The sequence below is a fragment of the Octopus bimaculoides genome, chromosome 5 (assembly GCF_001194135.2).
Source record: "Octopus bimaculoides isolate UCB-OBI-ISO-001 chromosome 5, ASM119413v2, whole genome shotgun sequence".
In the NCBI taxonomy this organism is placed as follows: Eukaryota; Metazoa; Mollusca; class Cephalopoda; order Octopoda; family Octopodidae; genus Octopus; species Octopus bimaculoides.
In genome coordinates, this window is record NC_068985.1 from 29,678,954 (window position 1) to 29,692,908 (window position 13,955).

General features: G+C 37.0%; 1 protein-coding gene across 2 annotated transcripts in view; it reads left to right on the forward strand.

Moving 5' to 3' along the window:
* Positions 1-13,955, forward strand: part of LOC106868714 (zinc finger protein 436) — a 65,216-nt gene that overhangs the window by 22,636 nt on the left and 28,625 nt on the right. The window contains exons 2-3 of one of the 2 annotated variants that reach the window (XM_052968250.1): positions 4,121-4,267; positions 7,726-7,756. The gene's annotated coding sequence lies outside the window, so the exon portion shown is untranslated. The remainder of the gene's footprint in view (positions 1-4,120; positions 4,268-7,725; positions 7,757-13,955) is intronic. The other variant, XM_014914101.2, reaches the window with a different exon arrangement.

The window sequence follows — 13,955 nt, forward strand, 5'->3', positions numbered from 1 at the left end:
ATAAACCCCCAATTCATGCCTGTTCATTAACTTATTTACTTCCTCTGTCATGATCTGACGGATTTTTTTTTTTTTTTACTGCTTGGTAAGGGAGGGAAGGGCAAGGGCCTCCAAGACTGGTGGAGAAAAGAAAAATAGTGAAGTTATCTTCAAACTGGGGACCTGGTGGAAAAACTTGCAACAGAATCATCCCCACTAAAGATACCTGAAAACCAGATGGTGGTGTTAAACTGGGTGATACATTAAATCAAGAATTCAGAATGCATAGAACCAGAATAAATACTGGAAGGCATTTCATCTGACATTTAATTCCACCAATCCACCTGCCTAGACTTGTACTTTATTTTATTAATCTCCAAAGAATGTAAAACAAAGTTGACCTCAGCCATATTTGAATCCAGGGTACTGGAACAAATACCAGAAAGCATTTTATTCTATGCTCTAATGATTCTGTCTAATGAATCACTTGTCATGAAACTTGGGCTGTCTTAACCTTTTGTTACCATTATTTCTGCTTTGTTTCAATTACTTTTGAAAACGATGAAGAATTTAGTGAAATAACTTTGTCATTATTAAGCTGGTGTTTGAAGCATAAATGAACATGAAATTTTGATGGAAGGCTTTGATTTAGATCACTTTAAAACAGAAAGTTTGTAACATGGAATGAGGGGTGTTCACAGGCAGGTTGGTATGAAAAGGGTTAAACTTAGGAGATAGAAATATATATTGTAAAGAGTTTCTGTCGTTGTGTTTTTCCCCATCATTTGTGCTAAAAAGCAATAATGATAATAATAGTGATTTGAATTTGTTGAGGACCGCTTAGGTGAATGGTCCAGAGCACACAGTCAATATTTGAGGGGTACAGAGTTCGGTTTTCCATAGCCACCTACAGGCAACTTTTATAGGCACACGTGTGGCTGTGTGGTTAGAAGCTTGCTTCCTAACCACATGATTCTGAGTTCAATTCCACTGTTTGGTACCTAGGGCAAGTATTTTCTACCATAGCCTCGGGCTGAGTGGATTTAGTAGACGAAAACTAAAAGAAATGTGTTGTGAGTGTGCATATATGTGTGTGTGTGTGTGTGTGTGTGTGTTCCGCGCCACTGCTTGACAACTGGTGTTGGTGTATTTGCATCCCTGTAGCTTAGAGGTTTGGCAAAGAGACTCATAGAATAAGTACTAGACTTTAAAAAATAAGTCCTGGGGTTAATTCATTCAACTAAAAACTCTTCAAGGTAGTGCCCCAACATGGCCACCATCAAATGACTGAAACAAGTAAAAGATAAAAGATAGGCACCAGGCCTCAAGTTTAGTGGAAGGGTTATAGTTGATTTAATCACACTCCACCCCAGTATTTGACTGCTATATATTTCATCAATTGCAGAGTTTGACTTAAGCTAGATTTTTAACTCAAAACATAAAGGGGTTAACTTATTACAGCTTGTATTATCTTGTCCACCATTCATTCTGCTAATCAACACCTTCAATGTTTGTTATAATGAAGTTAAATTAAGTACACATTATATGTAACTGGAACACTGCCGCTTATACTTGATAACTCTCTCAAGTAATGAAATAGAAGTTAAACAACAACTACAAAGAGCAGTGTTTCTAATAATAATAATAATATTTTCTATTATAGGCACAAGGCGTGGATTTTTATGGGGAGGTGGCCAATCGATCACATTGACCCCCCCAGTACTTGGCTGGTACTTAATTTATTGACTCTGAAAGGATGAAAGGCAAAGTCGACCTCAGTGGAATTCGAACTCAGAATGTAGTGACAAGGTGAAATACTGCTGAGCATTTTTGTCCAGCGTGCTAACAATTCTGCCAGCTCGCCACCTTGATGATGATGATAATAATAATAATAATAATAATGTTTCAAACTTTGGCTCAAGGTCAGCAGTTTTGGGGGAGAGGGTTAATCGATAACATTGACTCTAGTGCTCCACTGGTACTTATTTTGTTGACCTGTAATGATGAAAGGCAAAGTCAACATCTGGATTTGAACTTGGAACATAAAGGGCTGAAAAAATGCCACTAAGCATATTGTCCAATGTGATAATGATTCTTTCAGTTTGCCACCTTTAATGGATTCAAATTTTGGGATAAGGCCAGTAATTTTAGTGGGGTTAGTTGATTCATCAACTCCATAACTTGACTGGTACTTTTACTCTGGAAAGATAAAAGGCAAAATTGACCTTGGTGAGTTTTCATGAACTGAAAATGTAAAGAGTCAGAAGAAATACTACACAATATTTTTTACCAATACTCTAATGATTCAACTAGCTTGTACCTTAACAACAACAACAGCACTCAGAGGGCGTAAACCTCTGCCAAGGCAACACCAACGTCCTCTCAATGATTAGCCAGAGATGATTTTTAAACTTAGAATATCTGAAATAAACTTAGCTGCTCTCACAAACGAGAATACTAATAATGAACCTGACCACTCTCAAAAATTAAGTAAAAAAAATAGTAAAAATAATCCAGAATCCTTGTCCGGTACCTGATCGATCCCAAAATCTAATCAGTTCATGCCAGTCACGAGGCTAAACATCCCTGAAAGTTTTATCTGAATCCATCCAGCGGTTCTTGAAATATCTTGTCCATGGACAAACAAACAGATGTGACTGAAAACAATACCTTCACGATGGTGGAGGTAATAATATAATAATAATTCTTTCTACTATAGGCATAAGGCCTGAAATTTTTTGGAGTAGGGGAATAGTCGATTGCATCGATCCCAGTGTTTAACTGGTACATATTTTATCACCCTTGAAAGGATGAAAAGCATAGTGGACCCTGGCAGCATTTAAACATGGAACGTAGAGATGGAAGAAACACCATTAAGCATTTTGTCTGGTGTGCTAACAATTCTGCCAGTTTGTTGCCTTGATGATGATGATGATGATGCCGCCGCTGCCAACTATTTTTTAAATCAGGGTTTGTCCCCGTTAACAGGGGTGGCCAGATCTACCTCGCTCTTACAGTAACCGCTCTCACACCATCTTGCCATCTCGCCCAGATTTGGGCATCCCCCCTCCTCAAGCCAACCCTCCCAATCTCTTCCTCCACCTGTTCTTTGGTCGACCTTGCTTTCGCAGTTTATTCACTTTAAACTCAAGCACTCTCCTCAGAACATGGAGATTTCTTGGAAAAGTCTATGGAGACATGGTGACTTCCTTGATGATGATGATGATGATGATAATAATAACCCTTTCTACTATAGGCACAAGGCCTGGAATTTGTGGATAGTCAGTTATATTTTATTGAGCTCAAAGGGGTGAAAGGTTAAGTCGACCTTGTCGGAATTTGAACTCAGAATGTAGCAGTAGATGAAATACCACTAAGCATTTTTCCCAGCGTGCTAATGATTCTGCCAGCTCACCACCTTAAATAATAATAATAATAATAATAATAATAATAATAATGGTTTCAAATTTTGCCACACAGGCAGCCATTTTGGGGAGGGGATCAGTCGATTACATCAACCATAGTAATTCTCTGGTACTTAATTTATTGACCCAGAAAGGATGAAAGGCAAAGTTGACTGTGGCAGAATTTGAACTCAGAACGTGGCGATGGGCGAAATACCGATAAGCATTTTGTCCAGTGTGCTAATGATTCTGCCAGCTCGCTGCCTTAAATAATAATAATAATAATAAACTTTTCTACTCTAGGCACAAGGCCAGAAATTTTTAAGGAGGGGACCAGTCAATAAGGCTGACCCCAGTACACAACTGGTACTTAATTTATGACCCCCAAAAGGACGAAAGACAAAGTTGGCCATAGCAGAATTTCAACTCAGAACATAGCGATGGACGAAATGCTTCGCAGCGTGCTAACAATTCTTATTTCTTTATTGCCCCCAAGTGGCTAAACATAGAGGGGACAAACAAGGGATTAAGTCGATTACATCAACCCCAGTGCGTAACTGGTACTAACTTTATCGACCCCGAAAGGATGAAAGGCAAAGTCGACCTCAGCAGAATTTGAACTCAAAATGTAATAGCAGACAAAATACAGCTAAGCATTTCGCCTGGTGTGCTAACGTTTCTGCCAGCTCACCGCCTTAAATAATAATAATTACTTTTTTCTTTTCTTACATTGATAGAGAAGAACATGGAAGGTGAAATGTTTTATGTCTTTAGCTATGATTATGATAATGATGGTTTCAAGATTTGGCACAAGCCCAGCAATTTCAAGGAAAGGGCTAAGTCAGTTACATTGGCCCCAGTGCCCAACGGGTACTTATTTTAATGTAAGTTTGTTTTTGTTTAGTTACAAGTCAGTTCCAATTCAACTATGACCATCTTGTCTTTTTTGCAATTATTCATTATTCAGACATGGAGACTTCTTGGAAAAGACCATGGAGACTTCCTGGAAAAGTCCATGGAGACATGGTGACTTCCTGGAAAAGTCCACAAAGACATGGGAAGATCCATGGAAACTTCCTTGAAAAACCCATGGAGACATGGGGACTTTCTCGAAAAGTCCATGGAGACTTCCTGAAAAAGTCTATGGAAACATGGAAGGAGACTTTGAGTTAAGTTAACTTTTGAGTTTACTTACAATCTCAGGTTATAAACTCTGAGCTCTGGCTATGTTCATATTCTTAATAATACCTTTGAAAGAAAGGTATCAGTACTTTGTTGCCAGACATAGGGTCTTCCAGCAGACACTCTCTTGACCCAGGGCAACACTACATCCTCCAGACACTTGATGTAGGCCTCTGTGTTGAGTCTGAGGTCATGTGGAAAGATGAATGGAGGCATAATGTCACAATCACAAGTGATCACTCCAGACACCATGATGCTGACTGGATATTTGATTTTTATCACTCTTGGTACATGTCTTCAGATTGACACCCAAATACTCTGAAATGTTCATATTGGAGCTTCTGGCTTGAATTCTAAGCAGTACAGCGTGTCCTTTCCAAATTTCTGGCTGAGTGAATTACGGCATGCTGCTGTTTTTCTCACAGATGTTGCTCAACCGACCCTACTATACTGTGTAGTCGATAACAAAATCAAAAACAAACAATGCGCATGCATGAAATCGAAAAATATAAAATGGCAACAATTTACCCATCGCACCCTGTATATATACACATACGAGGGGGTGTCGAAAAGTTCCTGGCTTTAAGGGTATCGTGAAAGGCCTGATTGGAGGCCCAACATTTTAAGTTCTTTTACAGGCCTAGATAAACTGAAGAACTGCTGCAATAAGTGTGTGAATCTAAGAGGGGAATATATTGAATAAAATTATAATTAACTGATCCTCCTGTATTTTCTTTTACCCAAAATCAAGAACTTTTCAGCACCCTCTCATAAATATATACATCCACACAAACACACACACGGTGTCACGCAAGTTTCTTAAACTAAATATAAAACACCTTAACCTTTTTGATACCAACTCATCTGAGACCGCTGCTAGTTCTTTGATGCAAACTTCCTGTTTTAAAGTGATCCAAATTAAAACATTATCAAAATTTGATGTGAATTTATATCCCGATCACCGGATCCATGATGACTAAATTCATCATAATTTTCTGAATCAATTTAAATATATAGGGTAAAGACCACCTTTGGTCAAGAATGACCAAGGGATTGCACCTAGAAAGTTACCCTCTGAGGCACAAGTCCAGGCAAGGTTGCCTATGGAAGATTAGCAGTCACCCATGCAAAGCAGCTTCTTCTCTCCACGCCACCAATGTTATCCAAGGGGGAGACGAAGACCGAGATAGCTTGGCATCATTGATGTAGTAACTCATTTCTACAGAAGAGTGAACTGCAGCAATGTGAAATATAGTGTCTTGCTCAAGAACACAACACACAGCCCAGTCCAGGATTTGAACTCACTACCTCATGGTTGTGAGCCTGACACTAAGCCATCTGCCTTCACAATTAAATAAATGCAGTGCATTTTAGAAATATAGTCCCCTCAGACACAATAAAATCGAACCGGTGTGTTAATTAATTAGGCATTAAAACAGAATGACACAATAAAACAACAAAAGGGTTAATCATACCATTCTAAGAAGATATGTTTAAAAAAATGGAGGAAACAGTTCCTCATTTTTTGGCTGACAAGCAAAAAGAAAGGAAAGATATGCTCCTTTCTGTGTGTCCTTGTTGTTGTTGTTTAACCCTAGGTGAGCTTTGATCCAGTTGATCTATGATCAAAGACATTCCAGTTATGACTGATCCATATCCAGTTAAGTAAAACTGAGGCGATAAAAGCATGTCCTTTATCTCCATGTTCCCCCCCCCCCCTCACCACACACACAATCTGTTCTTGACAAATGTCTCCTTCACATCCCATCTTCCGCAACACCCTCTCTCTCAAATGTGTTCACCATTCACTGTATTTCCACACCCCTATCTCTCACTCTTCCTCATAAACCTACCTGCATACAATATTTCCCTGTCAAATCTATCCCCTGAAACAAACTCTCCTAACACTTCCTCCCTTTACCTCTTCCCACTCCTCCTCTCCATCTTCTCACTCTTCTTTCACAATCTCACAAACTTACTCACCTTATCCAGTCCCTGGTTCACTTCAATATATGCACCTCTCTGTAACTTGTGTGTACACCCCATCACATCCTCACCATCTTATCTCTTTCCAACTGAGGCAGACATGTATCTTCTCTTCTACAAGACACCTATTTCTGTTCTTCTGTTCTTATTCTAACTTCTCATCACATGGCACAAAGCCACCTTCCTCAATATTACTCCCACTTTGGTTGAAAGGTCTTGTGTCGCTAGTTATTTAGTGACCTTGCTGCTGCAGCTACCAGATCGAAAGCACCCAGTACACTGTAAAGTAGATGGCATTAGGAAGGACACCCAGCCAAAGAAATCATGCCAAACCAGACAGTCAAACTTGGTACAGTCTTCTGACTTGCCAGCTCCTGTCAAAATGTCCAACCCATACCAGCATAGAAGGAGGATGTTAAAAGATGATGATGACACAGAATATCTAAGATTACATTATTCAATATGTCCTTCCTCTTTTAAGCTAGTGAGATGTGATTTGAGGAAGATTTTGCTGTTTTTTGTAGCAGATCTAACCACCGCTTACAGAAGATTTAGTTGTCTATTGTTAAAAATGTATAACTCTCAGTCTATCCTATCCATAAATCGGTAGCACAAGGTGGAATAGCTCATGCCTGTAAACAGTGGCAGCTCTATAGAATTACAATTTGTTGTTAGTCAAAAGGCTGAGAAGAATTGTTTCATTAACTCAGATGCTGTGTATATAGGTCTCTCCTTGCCCATTAGCTTGGACCATGATGGATGTGATATCAACAGGGCTCACTGCTTTCAGCTCTATTACCATCTGCTTCAGAAAGGATTCTAAAAAGAATTCTGTGTGTGTGTGTGTGTGTGTGTGTGTGTGTGATGCTGGTAAACACAAAAATTTTGACTATATAGTCTCCTCCTCCTCCTTAGGGTACTTAAAAGCACCCTAGATATTGATGTTCTTTTGAGTTATTGAATAATTTTGACATTATTTTGATTCATAAATGTAAATGTTTTTGATTCTCTCGTTGTTTCAGACTTTAATTCTATAAGTGGCTAATGTTAAACTTTTGATGTGTGCTTGTAGCAATATGTTTGTGTGTATGCAAGAGCATTGTATAATTCATTCATTATTATTATTATTATTATTATTATTGCTATTATTATTTTCTATTATTCTTTCTTACAGCACTCCAGATGTTGATGATAACATTGTTTGGGTAATTAAAATATTTTTGATATATTTTCACTCGCAAGTACAAGCTTTTTGATTTGATTATTAACCCTCCTTCCCTTCCATATACACACAACCATAACTCTAAAAGATATTCTGTTCTAACATTTGTCCCTTTTTACATTTCTATTTTTATTTGCAATAAGTAAGGTACAGTGGTGGTGGGGTTAACTTTGGTGCTGGGTGAATGAACCACAAAGTCATAATTTCAGATCTAACCACAGCCATTGTGTTGCAACCCTGAGCACAGTGCATGATTTAGCTTGCTTTTGTTTTGCCTGACTAAATATTAAAAAAAGGTCTTAATTCGCAGGCGTTACCACAAGGCAGGGTGTCGGCTATCTGTAAAAGCAACTAGTCCAACAACCGAACCATTTTATCTAATTCAAACAAATGTAACTAAATAATAGATATAATACAAATGTTTGGCAAACACCATACATGAGCATCTCATAAACTGTGTCTGTTGAATTGGATTTTGGATTATCATGATGTTTGAATAAGGCATGAATATCACAGCTAGTTTCTCCCAATGGATTACCAATTGGTTACCATTTTGAGTATTTCACTTGTTCAACCAACAAAACTATCTACGTATTGCATTATAGTTGAGTAGATGTGGCTGTGTATTCCTTAGACACTTGAATATCTTAACATAATTATCAGGCATAACCGATGTGATACATCAAGTGAAATAACTGGCCTCTTAAATCATTAGTACAGTCTATGCAACATGCTTTTATGCAGTTTCTGTCTACCTAATTTCATTTGCAAAAATTTGGTAGAATACACTTGCTCCAGAGGTTGTGCTGTGGGGTTGAACCAAGGGACATTTTGATAGTGAAGTAAACTTCTTGACCATGTAATCACACCTACATTTCTACTTGGGCAATTCAACAAACTCAGACTGCATGACCAATGAAGTCCTGTCTTTTGTGTGGCTAAAGAAAACAGGTGTTATTGTTTGTCTCCAAGTCACTTCTGATTGAGCAGATCTATGATCAGATATTCCAGCTGTGACAGTCCTGTTACTTTTCATGTAGAGAGCCATCAAGGGAGTTAAATGTACATTTTTAGACTAAAGAGGCACTATATTGTTGCTCAATTTATTAGAAATAGAAGCGAAATCTTCTTGAAATCATATCTTACTGTCTTAATGTTTCACTTAGTGTTTATTTTTTCACCTCATCCTGTATTGTAACATTTGTGCATGTATCTTCTTAATGGAACTGGATTTAGTAAATTCTTATCAATGATCGATTTCAACCATCTTATCCTTAAGACTGGTAAAGGTAGTTGACAAAAACAGTATTATATTTTTCCTGCAGGGCTTCATAGTTGAAAGATGTTGTTGTTATTATTACTGGATTGATCTAATAGACATGTAGGGAGATAGACCAGCAGAATTGTTAGTGTTTTGTGGTATTTAGTTGCATCTCTTTATGTTCTCAGTTCAAATCTCACTGAGATCAGCTTTGCCTTTTATCCATCTGGGTTTGAGAAGTCCCAGTCAATTACTGAAGAAAATTTCATTGACTATACTCCCCCTCAAAAATAAAATTTGTGGTCTTGTACTTATATTTGAAAATCGTTATTTCTTGGTGAACTTAGGATTGTGGATTGGTAGAATCATTAGAACAGTGGATAAAATGCCTTGCAATTTTTAGTTATAGCTCTTCAAACCGTTCTGAAGTTTCCTTTGCTTATCGTCTTTCTGGGGTCAATAAACTAAAATACCAGTCAAGTACTGGGTTGATGGTATTGGCTATTCCCTCCTCTAAATATGCTACAAACAATTATTATTACTAGAAATGTCTCATTGCTTGTTTAGCTCACCACAGTCCTGTCAAATGAAACTTGTTAATTCTTTACAAATTCTTTTAATACTATTTAGATCTAAAAAAAAAAAACCCTATTTTTTTTCTCTGTCATTTCTAACTAATAATAAATAATATGTATTTAGGGTATAGGTATAGCTGTGTTAAGAAATTTGTTTCCCCAACTACATACTTCCAAGTTCAGTCCGACCACACAGCACATTAGGCAAGTGTCTTCTACTATTCTACTATAGTCCTGAGTTGACCAAAGCCTTACGAATAAATCTAGTATATGGATACTGAAAGAAGCTTGTCATAAATATATATTTGTGTGCACATGGGTGAGTGTGTGTGTTTGTGTTTCCTTGCCATGACATTGCAACATTGCAAGATAATTGTAAATGAGTATCACCATCTTAAAAGTAGTATTGATTGTTTCCAACTTTCTGTGAAAAGCATGTCTGAAAATGGGGAAATATTACCTTGCTTGTTAAAAGATAAGGGTTTGCAAGAGGAAGGGCATCTGGCCATAGAAAATTTGCCTTAACAGATTTCATCTCATTCATGCAAGCAAGGATAAGTTGACATTAAAATTACGATGATACACACACACACACACACACACACACACACACTCACACACACACACACACACACACACACACACACATACACGCATACACATACAGACTGGCATGACTGCATGTTACTGCTTTTCACCATAACTAAGATTTTATTATTAATCTTGTAATAAAATCTTAGTCATGTGACAAAAGACCAAGATACCTGGTGCCTTGCTGTACTCAAGAAGACCCATTCTCCACTGCAGAAGTGTTAAGGCTAGTGAAGAAGATTGTCTTGCGAGAATCCTGTGCTGGTGCCATGTTAAAGCACCCACCACATACACTAAAATGGTTGGCATTAGGAAGGGCATCCAGCCATAGAAACCAAGCCAGATCAGACTGGAACCTGGTGCAGCTGTCCAGCCTGCCAGCTCTGGTCAAACTGTCCAACCCATGCCAGCATGGATGTTAAAAGGATGATGATGATAATGTGAAATGCAGTAATATAAAACTCAGTGTAATATGTCTATCTTTAATTTTTTAATACTAACTCAAGGTGAATATATTGGGAAATTCTGTCTTCATTTGTGTGTGTGTGTGTATGTATAGTTACACACACACACACACACACACACACAAGCATATATACTCACACATACACAAAGTGTACCATCTCCAGGCAAAAGGATGGTTCTTTTCCTTAATGGCATGCCAACTTTGGAGAATTTTTTTATTCTTGAGATTATCTCCCCTTGTTATCTGAAGCTGCTCTTGATTGCCATTTGGTGATTATGATACATCCTCTTAGAGACAGAGGTAATTTTAATAAATCAAGAATTTGTTGTATAGTAGTTGATACAGCTACCTTTATTTGTTTATATATGCACATGCACACCACACGGTTTTCTTCCTGACACTTTGAGCAAGTGTCTTTTACTATCAAAGCCTCAAGGAGTGGATTTGGTTGGTGGAAACTGAAAGAAGCTCATTGTGTATATAATATGTATATGTGTGTGTTAGTGTATTCTTTTCTTGACATCACAAATTGATTGTAATTGAATGTCACCATTGTACAAGCAGTGTTGTTTGCTTGCAATCCTCCATACTGTTTGTGTTCAAAGGAATGGGGGAAATACAACTTTACTTGGAGACAGGTGAAAGTTGGCAACAGGAAGAGCATCCAGCCATAGAAAATCTACCTCAGTGAATTTCGTCTGACCTGTGTGAATATGGAAAAGTTGATGTTAAGTTAATGATGATAAGGATGATGCTGATATATGTGTATCTGTATTTATGTTTCCACTACTATTATTGTTGTTTATGCTGTGTCCTTTTCTGTTCTGTATCTTAGTGGTTTGACAAATTTTATTGATAGAATATTTCCTATACTGAAATAAGCACTGAGGTTGATATGATTGGCTAAACCTTTGATGACAGATCCTCAGTCTGACCATAGTCCATTGACTGAAATGAATGAAAGAATAAAAGAATATATATATATATACATTCCATAGCATCTCACTCTGTCTACACACACACACATGCAGCTGCACACACAAACATAAGTATCTGACTAACTATCTTTCACTCTGTCTCTCCCTTTATGTGTACACACATACACATAACACTACATAAATGCACATTTGTGTGTTTGTGTATATATAAATAGGAAACAGTAGAGCAGAGACATCAAAATGTAGCCCTTTTCTTTATCATCACTGGTTTTCTGTCTACTTTTTCCTTGTGACATAGGCTGAATAGTTCTAAAAGAAAGCAGCTTTGTTTGCATCTTGTTCTTGGTCCTGCATCTTTCTTGTATTGAGTGAAGTTTTGATTGAGATGGGCTTTTGTTGTTTGTTTAATGATTTGATACTCTTGCTATTGTCAATCAGAACATTTAAATAGATGAATTAGTAATTTGATAAAGACAATATAGGTGTGGACATGGCTATGTTGTTAAGAACTTCTGTTTTGACTCTTCTACATGGCACCTTGGGCAAGTGTTTTCTACTGTATAATCTCAAGTTGAACAAGAGTGAATGAAATTTGGTTGCCAGAAAATGAAGGTAAACTATCAAAGGAACCTTTCCTATTTTGAGGTGGTAGACTTAATTGCTGCCAAGTTGAAACAGTCACCTGGTCCAAGAGTGTCTTTAGTATTGTTCACTCTGTTGCAAGCATTCAAGTGAGATTTTAAGTCTGAATATGACTTCTTTCTATGAGTCTTGGGGATGAGGGTCTTGCAGAGGGTTAAGGGCACTGCCTTTCCAACTCTGACTCAGCTATAAAAATATATGAATAAATATAAAACACACTAATGCTATCAGCTAACTGCCATCTTAACAAACTAACTTCAAATTCTTTTACATTGCAATGTTCATAGTGAACCACCTACTCTTCAGATGTTCTTGGGTTTGGTGAAAGTAATTATATAGAAAATGCAAAAACTGGTGTCTGAAATATTTTTGATCAAACTTCAGTGAATTGTAATTGTTATTCTTAGATTGGTGGACAGTAGAATTGGTAGATTGCCTGACAAAATACTTTGTGATATTTATTTTCTGTTAATTCTACATTCTAATTTGAAATACTGTTGAGTTTAATTTTGCTTTTCACTCTTTTGAAAGTGATAATATAAAAACCAGTCATATAATGGAGTTGACTCAGTTTACTATACTCTTTTCTCCTGAATGTTGTGGATTTGTGCCTGTGCCATCACTGTTATTATTATTATTGAACTGATAGAACCGTTAGCATGCTGGGCAAAATGTGTAGCAGCATTTCGTCCATCTTAATGTTCTGAATTCAAATTCCGCTGAGGTTGACTTTGCCTTTCTTACTTTTGAGATTGATAAAATAAGTACCAGTTGAGCACTGGGGTCAATGTAATTAATTGACTTAATCCTCCCCTGAGCTTGCTGTCACTGTGCCAAAATTTGAAACCATTATTATTAAGGCGGCAAGCTAGCTGAATCGTTAGCATGCTAGACAAAATACTTAGCAGCATTTCATCAGTCTTTATGTTCAAATTCCGCTGACGCTGACTATTGGCTTTACCATTCATCCTTTTGGGCTTGATAAAATAAGTACCAGTTGAGCACTTAGGTCAGTGTAATTGACAAGCCCCCTCCCCCAAATTTCAAGCCTTGTGCCTATAATAGAAAGGATTATTATTATTATTATTATTATTATTATTAAATCAGTGGATCTGTGGACTGATACAACTAGTGGAACACTGAACTAAATAGTTTCAAGTATTTATGTTTTATTATATCTGAGTTCAAATCTTCCCAATTACCACCCTCTCTAGGATCAAGAAAAAAAAAATAGTTAGTGACTATAGGTGGCTGCATAAATCATCTCCTTCCTGAGTTTGTATATATGACTAAGACTGCAAATCATCATCATCATCATCATCATCATCATCATTATCATTATCATTAGAAGGTTGATAACAAGGCAGAATCAGTATAATGGAGGGCAAAATACTTTGCAGTATTTTTGGTTTCAAACCCAGTTGGAGACAACTTTTACTTTTCATTCCTCTTGGGAGCTGGGTTGACAAAATAGATATCAGTTATATGTTGGGGTTTGATTCAATCAACTATACACACAAATTTGTGCACTTATGCCAATGTAATAAATTATTATCATTATTATTTATTTATTCTCTTTATTATCACTCTTTCTAATTCGGTGTAAAATAAATTAATTAATTAAAAAAAGACAACAGAATATTAACAAAACATTAATAAAACAAAAAGTAACATTATTTAATTTTTAGCGTGCTGGCTTAATAAAGTTT